The sequence below is a fragment of the Styela clava genome, chromosome 7, assembly GCF_964204865.1.
Source record: "Styela clava chromosome 7, kaStyClav1.hap1.2, whole genome shotgun sequence".
Taxonomy (NCBI): Eukaryota; Metazoa; Chordata; class Ascidiacea; order Stolidobranchia; family Styelidae; genus Styela; species Styela clava.
The window spans coordinates 20,822,393-20,834,169 of NC_135256.1; positions in this window are offsets into that span (position 1 = coordinate 20,822,393).

An 11,777-nucleotide genomic window follows, 5' to 3' on the forward strand; every position below is an offset into this window, starting at 1 on the left:
AATTTACAGATATTCTTTAAGAATCGTCATCTTTACTCTTCGAATCCTTTGGAGAAAGCATGACTGTTGAACTAACGGCAGAGCCCAGGTCGGAGTGTTACCTCCAATACTGGGTCGAAACATATTTGTGTCAAGACGGTAATAACCTACCCTGTCTTTTCATTCCTACTAATTTCCGATTTTTTTTTAATCTATACCATGTTTGATTTGCGATTGAAAGAACTAACAGAATATGGTATAAGTGGGAGACGAATAAAACATCAACTGCACGTGCAAGAATCGGTGACAGCACATTTGAACCCACGTACATTTGAACCCATACATTAGCACTCGTTTATCCGCGGGTTCAATCTATATGCGGGTGTTAAAATCCATGGGTTAGGGTTAGTATGGGTCCAAATATTCGTAGGTGCAATCGTATGCAGGTGCAATTGTCGTAGGTTCAAATGTATACGTGGGTTCAAATGTTATGGAACCGCACGAATGATATCTAGGAAATATTGAGTAACTGTGTAAATTATGTCTGCTGTAGAATAGTTAATTACTGGAGAATTCGATTTATAAATGCTACATAAATGGTTCAGAAGCACATAACGAAAGTTGAGTTTCACGCGCGCCCTATCGAAACTCATGTCTAGTTGTTGAATGATTTTCATCTGTAAGGAAATGAAAATCGACGAGTACTCATTCTGCATTAACGAAGCAGTCATGAAAACCACTACAAGTATTCCATTTTCTATTCCTCTGTCAGCTTTGAAACATTTTCGCGCGAAGAATGACCATACTGAAATTTCGCCCTGTATAGACTTGTTGTCATCAGAATATTGAGATTCGAAATTAATAACCTGGAAAACCAACGCCAAAGCAACACTGTTTGCCATTTGCCTGTTGTAGATACCAGATATTCGTCCTGCATGTTCTGTTAGCTATCACCGTTTCATTTTCTTAAAAAGAAAACATTGTTCTAACTTGTTCCAACCAGAACAAAGAACATGAGTGTTGTTGACATTCCACCCATTCTTTTCACAGTCATGCTTGAATCATCCGCATTCCGAGACAGCAAGATTAAATCTCAGGTTTCTATTTGGTATAATTATCCTAGATATGGAAATGATTTGCCATTATTGAATCAATGTGTGGCCAAATATGGCAACCTCCATTCGTAAGTAAATAAGTTGGGAAATTGTTCCAAAAATATAGGTTATAATTTTATTAAAGCTGTGGAATGTGGTTAGATCTACACTTTTGGTTAGATTCAAATACCCGCGACCACATAGCCACATTGCGATAATATGATTCACAAAAATATGAATTAGATTAAAAATTCATTCATACTATGAATAAAGTTTTTCCTTGGACATTTAAATTTGTGATGTCTCAATTTTCCAGGTTCTCAGAGTCTCGCAGCTTTGTTCTCGGTTCCGAGTGTGAAGACTTGAGACACTTATCTTGGGATGTGTCAACTGTCAATACCGAAATTTTCTCTGAAATTTCCCTATTTTCTTTGCAGGTTTGACTGCATGTCAACACAAGACATTAGGACCTTTTCGTTTACAGTAAACACGCAATTGAGTATCACGATACCGATTTAATGACCTATTTAACAAATTAACCTATTTAACAAATATTTATAATAACTGATTATCGGAATTAAACTTGATTTTAGGTTGTGCACGAAGATCACCTTCACATCGATGTTAGATGTAGTTGAGAGTTGTGGGATGGCCAATAGCCCGGATTTTAAAACTTGAAACAGCTGCAAGAACTTTTTCAAGTACATTACGAATTCAAAATACCAACATTCTAATTTATTCCTTTGTATCATTTTGATTTTCATTATAAATATACCTGCGGAGATAAAGTAAGATCTGGGCTGGTAATTTGTCTAAGTATCTCGAACAAAAAAAGGTATTTTCAATGCAATAAGTATAGATGAAGCTCAGAAAGTGGGCGCTTGGACCAGTGTGAATTTTTATTTGACTTTTTTGTAACTCTAACTGACCTCGGTAAGAAATATGGAGCGTTATAATTGAAACATGTGCATATCAGCGGTTCCCCAACATATTGTTCAGACGATTGCCTTTAAATAAAACTCAATTTTGTAATCTTCAATGTGTACATTATTCCTTTCAAAGTTTGTAAACTTGTAAGGAATAAAGGTAAAATGTCAATTCTGCTTCCTTAACTCTGCCTGATTTTCCTTTAAAATTCTAAAAATATCACTCATGTTCGCCAAACTCTGTTCAGACGATAAATAAAGTGACATAGAAAGGTAAAATGAATTTATTGATGCATGTACACAGCATTTAAAATAAAGAACAATAAATCATTTACAATAAATTCGAAATGCAAAATATCCAATCATATATTAGTTATGTTTATCACAATTCTGTTAATATTCGGGGCGCACCTAGGTAATTTCACCCATTGGCAACCGCTGATTTATAGGATTCGTCGGGATTACCGCGTAATCTGATAAAAATTCTTCTCTGAAATATTTATATGGCCTCACCTATTAAACTTAAATGTGCTTTTCGCACATACCACGCGTTATTGCTTCCCATGACTACCGAAATCTGTGAACTGAGTGTTGACTTCCACCATTAAAAATTGAACTGCAATTCGTTTTGAAATGATGAATCAATTATTGCTATCGTAGACAGCTAACGTAACTTTTCGCAAATAAAGGTCATGCTAATATGAAATAACAATTAGTCAATGTAAAGCTTCGGCGGGATAATTTTACCAGGTAACTCGGGTGCATATCTATACGGAAAAACAAAACTACTAACAAATTATAAAAATTAACTAGCATTCACACATATGGATGTTGTAGTGTCTGGATCAACTCATAATCAAATTGAAAATGGGCCATGCATCACATATGACCAATTATCTGCCACTAATAATTTTCAACGAATGCTTTCCAGAAAATTTTGGACGGCGAAGAAAAGAGTTTGTTTTGTTAATTTTTTCAAATTTAGTAGGACCAAATTTTACCTGCCCCGTGAGTCATGCAGGTACAATTTTTCTAATAACCAAGTTCACCTAGGCAATGATTGATTCACTACAGTTAAACAATTCCTCGTACGCTCGTAGTCATTCAGGTATTTTTAAACCACAAAAATATCATCTTTCAAAAATTTTATTTTAACATTTGTAAATTAGTTGCATGCAATGTGCAAAGTGAACAAACCACCCTACCATGATCTTAAAATATACATTGTTTACTATGTGTTGTTTTGTGCTCCAGAGTTTTCTACATTCTGTTTGTCTGTTTTTTTTTAAACCTGTTACAAAACAAAATTGAATCATAATTACGTTCTAAGCTCTCAAAATGTTATCAACGATTTGACATATATTATTCATGCAACGTATCTTTTAATACTGACCTTGAACATTCTACTTACTATAAATTTACTACATTTCAACATTTTATTATGTCCAAGTCATGTTATCGTTGTGATAACTTGTTGATCGCCCATGTTTTGTTGATATTCCAGGGTGATTCGCCGCCTACATGTGACCGAATAGCATGACTTATTTACAAGAAACACTGCACGAATCACTACTTTGAGACTCTTAGAACAACTTTATACTGAAATCATTGGACGTGAATTCTTATAAGTTTTACGTTTGCAGTCGTCATCAACATCTTAATGGGTATTATCCCTGTGATATGGCAATAAAGATGTCATATATATGAATAATACAAATCAAAACTCACATAGTGTAATTCTTTTATCTGTGAAAACTTAAGTGGAAAATATCAATCATAGCATATTAATTAAAACGGTTACAATTTTACTACTTGATGACTCTTTTAATTAAATCTAATCAGGGGGCATATTCAAAATTAGATTTGTTGTCATAGTGTCATGTTGAATTAGGTTTTTCTTCGGTGTAATGCGAATAAAAAAAATGCATAAGTGCGCCGTATACTTTTTTTTGAAGCAGTCAAGGTTCTCAATAATAGGCATTTTTAATTTTTACAAATTTTTATCCAATGTGTAAAATGACTGGTATTCACAACAAAATGAAAGAGCTGTAGTGGCAAAAGCAAATGTAGACGGACTGCAATGAGTTATCGATTGGCGTGAGTATTTGAAGCAATTCAGACCCACGTGGTAGTTATAGAAATAGCTTAGTGTAGTTAATTTCAAATAATAAAGTTTATCGGAACATAAAATAAATGCTTTATTTAGGTACCCCACGGATGTACTAAATTCGACCTATCGATGATAAAACATTTTTCCTTTATTAAATAATGAACCTATTATTCCACAATTCAACTGTCGTCCAGTATTATTTAACTTTAATTGCAGATAAAATATTTTAATATTTATCGAAGACGAATCTTGTTGATGACAAATAGTGTTACAATAGGCACCCTGGTGGGCGGGTCAATGCTGTGCTTTGTTCCTATTGTTGGAAGAGACAAGAAACTAAGGACTTTTCTGCTATTGTACTTGGGAATGTTCCCAATTATGAAACATTTAACGTTGTCATTTATCTGGGAACGTCTTTGTCAACAGAAAAGTTTCTCGACCTTTCTCTCTTTTGTCATATTCTCGGAAATCGTAATGCCAGAAAATGTTAAGATTTTTGTGACAAACGACAAAATCTATATTTAGGTATATTGTCGACATTACCGGCTTAGCCCCGTATAATATGCATACTTCACAACATATGCAATAACGCGCAACAAGCAAGAGAAACAAGATCACAAACAAATGCGAATACGGAATCAAATAAAGTAAGAAGTTTATTTAAAGAAATGAACTCATGTGCCCCAGGGTATACGATAACAATACAATAGGCTCTCTACTACCCCAGGAGAAAATATTGAAACGCTTACGAAAGCTTCTAGAATTCTCTAGCAGGTAAGAATAAATTACGCTTACGGAACAAGATAAATATAGCATGATAGATACTCATTATCACTTGACCCCTAAAATACTTTCGTTTTGTTCAAATTTTGTTTAGCATATTTTCATGTCAATATTTGACAAAGCACTATAGAAAGATCTAGCTTGCATATTTCTGCGTTTCATTTTCAGAATACAAGTAAATATTTATTATTTACCTTTATTTATTATTTTATTTTCTTAACTTTCTTTTAATTAACATAATTGAATGTTCTTTAACGCACTATCATAACACAGCATAATATAGCGCATTGTTTTAGAATTTGTTCTGTAACCTAAACAGCACAGATGAGTTCTGGAAAATGTTAACCTTTGGCATTATGACCACATAATTGGGTACTTTGTTCAAATACATCATTTAACCTCGCAATCAATTTGTTTGTGTATCACGACCAAAATATTTATGACGATAGTAATGCGCGAAGGGCATGGTGTGTATAAAAGTTTTGACGTCACCCCTTTGTCCATTGTTCTCTAACAATGGCTGACGTATGTTGCGTAAGCTGCCGACAACGATGCTTATCGCGATATTTGATCGAAGACGAAATAAGCAAACCTGTTCATCGTCAGGTCGTCATTTTCTACTAATAAATGAAACTGAGAAGGTAGATAATGCATAGCGTGGTTTGTATCGCCTGAAGTTCCCACCACAAGAATACTATTGACTTCCAAAACTAGTAAATGTATCTGTGATCTTTGGCTACTATATCATCGTTTCAAATTATTCCAATCAGTTTTGAAATCAGATTATGACGCAAGGAAAGCTCGGATATTTACTCACCGAAAATACATTTCCAAATTGAAATAGAATACTTAATTTCTTACGCCTATAAATAAAGGTCGTAGGCCGCGTTTGCGACCACACATGTTTGTCAGATGTACAGAATTTGGCATAATAATGATCATTGTACAGTTTTTGGGTAATTTTCCCAATTCGTTGTTATTTTCTGCTTCATTTTAAACTCAGGAATCTACCAACTGTGCGCTTTTTAAAAATGTTTTATTACTGTAGAAATTAAGCTAAAAGTAAATTTCGTGATGATGCTAATCATGATTTACCGAGCGAAAACGTTATGAACTGTTGATACCAATTTCATATTCGACTTTGGAAGATAAATAAATAAATAAACAAACAACTCATGATTCGTTGATAAAACTTGCGTCGGTGTCGGGAGATTGACGCAATCCTATGTCCTATACTTCGTAACTTGAGCGTATTAGCGTCAACACTAATACCTTTGCCATTTTTCGACTTCAAAAAACACTTTTCAGTACCAATACGACCGGCGTGAAATATTAAGTGCGGGGTGTATGGGGAGTTCGTCAGAAAGATCGCTTATCTAATTAAATTCCAGTGTTTTCAAGCGTAACTCGAGTATCCATCTCATCGAAGTCCGTCGATTTTCCCACCAAAAATATCTTCCAGTGTACTAAACATGTTGAAGCCTACTTCAAACTATTCGCGAAATCGCCTGCTCCTTGGGAGTACAAAGGAGTGTTTGCAAATGACGTCGAGAAGTGTGAAACCGATGCAACCGTTCGTTTAAATTTAGACTAAATAAAAAATTCCAACGTGTAACACAAATTTCGCAGCACGATTAGTTAAAGGAAAATGCAAAAACTCATTTATTCGCGATAGGTAATCAGGACGATCCCAAACCGCACCTATGATGTTTGACGTTGACATATGTCAATTCGGTTTCATACAACCTCGAATGCCATTACAAAAAAAACATTCATTGAGATTTCAACAAAATTTAGAAGTCGCTCTGTGCAGTATGTCTTCCCCTTAAACTCTTCAATGTGTGTTACTAGTCGAACTACAAAAGTGTCTCGTTGTTAATTGATGGCTTTATAGACCAAATACTTAACAATTTGCGGGACCTGTTAATATCAAAACAAATGTGATGAATTTGGAATAGGTTATATAGGCTTCTGTGGAATTCGGATATTATTATCACTGAGGCAATACAACGAAGTGATAGCTTGTACTTGCTTATTGCTGAATCCCACAAGGGGCTATGAAGGTGCGACTCATACAAATTAGGGATGAACTCTGAAATCAATAAGGCATAATGAGATTCGATTCAATAAAAATGCCTGGTCATATGCATGTTTACAGATGTAGTTTCGAAAAAAAATAATTTAACACTTGAATTTTTTAATCGACTACCTAAGTTGTAAGCGTGTCATGAACATCCGATATTGGTTAATGGTTACAGGTGTTTAAATTTTTGTGACTAATTAATAAAAATTAGCGAAAAATATTTTAGACGGTTATGAATAGAATTAACTATTTAATGAATATGCTTCATATTTAGATTTACGTAATCCGTAATGTTTATCCGGGCTTGGTGTTTGCAAAATATGTTTACATCGCGCACCTTCCGGCTATGTTTGTGCATCACAACCGGAAGTGCGGAAACCGGGCAGTTTTTGAATAGTAAAAAAACAGAAAACGTCTGATCGTGACAAACCGTTTTGTTATTTGATCACTCAATAGAGGTTTATTCTTCCGGGGGAGAAAAGGCTTGCACATTCCCTGACCAGTGAAATGCGGTAACGAAGGCACGTGATATATACCACAGTGACTATGTCTGTCTGGAGTATTAAAGGGTGATCGACAAAAAAAGGCGCCAATTATCGACAATAATTAACCCCTATTGGCAACTAAAGGTTAGGCACATTAATTTGGCAATCAGACGTATAATTCATAAATATGCACCATTCCGAGCTTAAAAATTGTGATTATTTTCAAAAGCTGTGAGTTGTTTTGTTGAATATCTTCAAAAAACGTTCAATGTTGTATTGAGTAGCAAAAACTGGTTTATGCGTGAGTTGCACTTTGTACATATCAAATCTCCCCGTCTGTATTTATGACGGATTTGCATTTTTAACCACAAGGTATAAACTTTGACGCATGGGCAAGTTTACGTCATCAAGAATTTTGAAAGTGTCACGTCACCCGAATGATAAAGTTCAAATGGAAACTAATCGCATAATCAGATTGCGGATTATGTAGTTTAGTTAACAAATCCTACCAGATTTTCGTTGAAGCGCAGGAAATACGTTTTGGAACAGTTCACGGGAAAACTACAGCTTACGCACGTAAGCGAGAGATTTTCCGAGTGCGCACTTGGCTCCCCTGCTGCCAATTCATCAAAACTGATAACATCAACGAATTATGATTTTCCATGTTCGAATTATGATTACGTGAGGATGAAAATGAAACAATATTAATATGAAACTGTGACAATATTTTTCCAAAGACACTACATGCGGCGCACATAGTATCGTACACACAGAGTGAAAAGATATAATAAATACAAAGTTGTGAATAATAAAAGAAACAGCTTAAAAAGTTCATTATATTTAGTATACTATCAAATATGTCGAAACATTCGTTTACATTTGCTTTTGCCACTAAAACTCTTTTATTTTGTTGTGAATAACCGTGATTTTACACTGAATAAATATTTCGGAAAATTGAAAATACTCATTATTGAAAACCTTGATTGCTTCCGGAGAAAAGTACGGCGCACTTAAGCAATAATTTTTTTTATTCGCATTTCACAGAAGCAAAACCTAATTCACCATAAAAGCAATGTCGAATTTTGTAATAATGAATCGTTCAGAGAATCTGTGTAAGGTTTAAGATAAAAAAAGACAGATAGACTGGGCCTATTACCAAAACAAGTACATCTGCAGATCTGACGATACCACCAACCTTTCAACATTATTCCTATATTCACTCACTTGTCTGGATTCAAACTCCCTAGGATGAGCCGTCTATTTTCTGCGAAAGATCTTTAAAACTGCAAGTTGACATAAATGAAATAAATAATAAATGTCTTTTAACTTTGTTGGAATTTCTATTTTAAAACGCTGCACATTCGTTTGACAAGAAAGTTGATCTAAAAGATCACGTTTCTATTTATCCCCAACCGACTTAGCTCGTGTTTGTTGTTTATCAAAACAGGCGTGACGTAGGCAAACATTTTGTTTGTACAGTAAACATAGATAAGCTATTTGCTGCAGTGAGTTACCCTGACGCCGTTGAATAATCTTTGAAAAGAATTTTAAAACCCAGTATCGGATGCACAAAAGAATAGAACTAAGTTAACTGATCAGGAATCATTTCGAATTTTTCGACTCAAATATTGCAAATATTTGTTTTATAATTGTAGCCATTCATTCTTTTTGCACAATAACAGAAATGTATTCAAGAATTTTTTTTTTCACTAAAATTAGGTTTTTCTATACATGCATATTTGGAAGAAGTGTGTCATGAATCTTGAACAACTTAGCAAAAACATTTTCTCTGCAATACCCTCACGTCTGACGGACGAACTAGATTTTGAATGTCCTCAGCAAAGATTATTTATAATTATAAAAACTCGCACCCCAGAACTCAAATAGCTTTCGTAGATGGACAAAAAAAAATTCGTGGAAAGAATAATGCTTTGATTATTGAAAATGCGAAATATTGAGTCTAACAGCGGTTTTACTCAAAGCACCAGAATCGGGTTCAAATCGCGATGAAAACTGTGATATATACTGTTTTTTCTGTGAACTAAATCACTATAGTGCCTCACATAAATTGGTAATCCCGATCTTTCAATCCTGATTTCTTGGAAGTCATTTAAGAAGAGTCAGTGGCGACCAATTTGGACGTCAAATTCTTGCCAGCAACGAAGTAAGGTTCTATTACATTTGAACCCACGTACATTTGAAGCCACGACAATTGCACCTGCATACTATTGCTTCTATGGAATTTTGTTTTTGTTTTACGGATATTTGAACCCATACTCACCCTAAGCCATGGGTTTCAGCACCCGCATATAGATTGAACTCGCGGATATACACGTGGGAGCAAATGTACGTGGGTTCAAATGTACGGTCACCTTGAAGTAAGTGCCACGAAAGCGACATAAACAAAATCGAATTTGCGAAGTACGTATCAAAGTGTATGTCAATACGTCGATTGCCGAGGCATTGACCGTAAATCGCGTGTCTGTCGTGTAAAACATCAATATACGTAGGAGGGTAAACAGTGAGCAACAGTTATGGGCTATAAAAATCTAGGGAAGTATCCATAACTTCCATAAAATTTTACATCCGCGCGTCATCGATATGTCGTTTAAATTTCTTACTTGAGTATGAAATGAACAAACAAACATTTCGGAAAATTATCATTCTGAAAAGGTGGTTCATCAACAAAATAATCATCTCGAGTTTTCAAAGGTTAGAGACGCCTTCTAAAATAATTTCGCTATTTCAGGATTTAGCACCACTTCGTATAAATGACTAGGTTCAGATTTGACTTTCGAATGGTTTGGTTCGAATATATTAGTTCGAAGTATCAGTATCAAAATTTGCTGATTTTATTCCAAGAAACAAATTTTTTCGTCTTAACTCTTTGACTAACATGGAGTTGAAAATTGGATTTGAAAAAATACGAATTTAAAACAGAAATGTCTCGACCAGTATCCACTTTTTACTGATAACCGAGTCTATTAAAACTTGAGAAATAACGACAAATTTGTAGTAAAAACAAGTACTTTTTAGTTTGTAATTCTCCTTCTGTCTTCTATATGTTCAAGTTAAATAAATTTTAGTGCAGCTAACGCATACCTTAGCAAATATATTCTTGTACCTTTCGCAGTGGAAACATCAAATAAAAGTGTTTTTATTAACTGCTGATCTTTTGAAAGTAAATTCGGGCACAAAGTTGCGTTGACGCTCATTACCTGTGTGAGATTTTTTCACTCTCTCATTTTAAACGCTCCGTATATATTGTATTGTATTGAACGCAAAACTACACAGGGCGCTAGTTGTAGCTTCAGGTCGACAGGGTCAAGACATACAAAAAGCGCATGAATTTAGGTACTCCGTCAGATATTTTTATTTTCCACCATTTCACATAGTACTTCGATTAGTTTCAAGTAAATTTATAATGATGGTAGAGCATGATTTTATAAAAGTGCATTTGATAATTATACAAAATTTTCTTGCAATAAAATTTGGTTGCTCTGCATTTTTAAAACTTATTTTTTTTATCATTAAATCTAGAATTCCCAATGGAGAATAGGCTGGTTTATTTGAAATCGCTTAGTCGAGGATGGAATGAAGTATGGGGATCAGATGAAGTGTACTAGAACAGGGGCCAGAATATTGGTTTTGCCTCCGATGTTACTCTTTATTATTATTGGTTTTCGTTTATCCGATAGTAGAAGTGAGTTATGAATATATATATGATTGTAGTACCACCATTGAACCCAGTTCATTCAAGTAAGTTCATTCAAGTTTTCGAAATTGATTTGAGCGCTTAAAATCATTGTGATATAGAAATTTGGTTTGGAATCTACAAGACAGTCAAAAGTCGTACATTAATTTGTTCCGTAATTCTAAAAAACATACTTTTGGGATCATTAAGCTCATATAAAGCAGTAGAACTCTTTTGGCATTGGGAAATATTATTAAAGAATTTACTTTTCATAAGATTTCAAATATTAAAGTCGTTGATTGGTTATGGATCTTATTAAATACAAAAGCGATGATTACAAATATGAAGCTGACAGTCATGAACTGAGATCGAGGCTTATATCAGATTTTTGATTCATATACGGTTGTTACCAATGTATCCATTACAAACTATAGAAAAGATCAGACTAAATTGCCTAGTTGAAATTCCGTGCTCGCCACGGCGTAACCAACCACCTTCACAAAATGAGATTACTATTTGTACACGAGACTACGCGAATCACGCAGATACGCCCAATACAAACTTAGGGTGTTGTTTGTTTTTGTCGTCTTTCTATTCTTTGTTTAACAGTGCAAAGCGGGCTC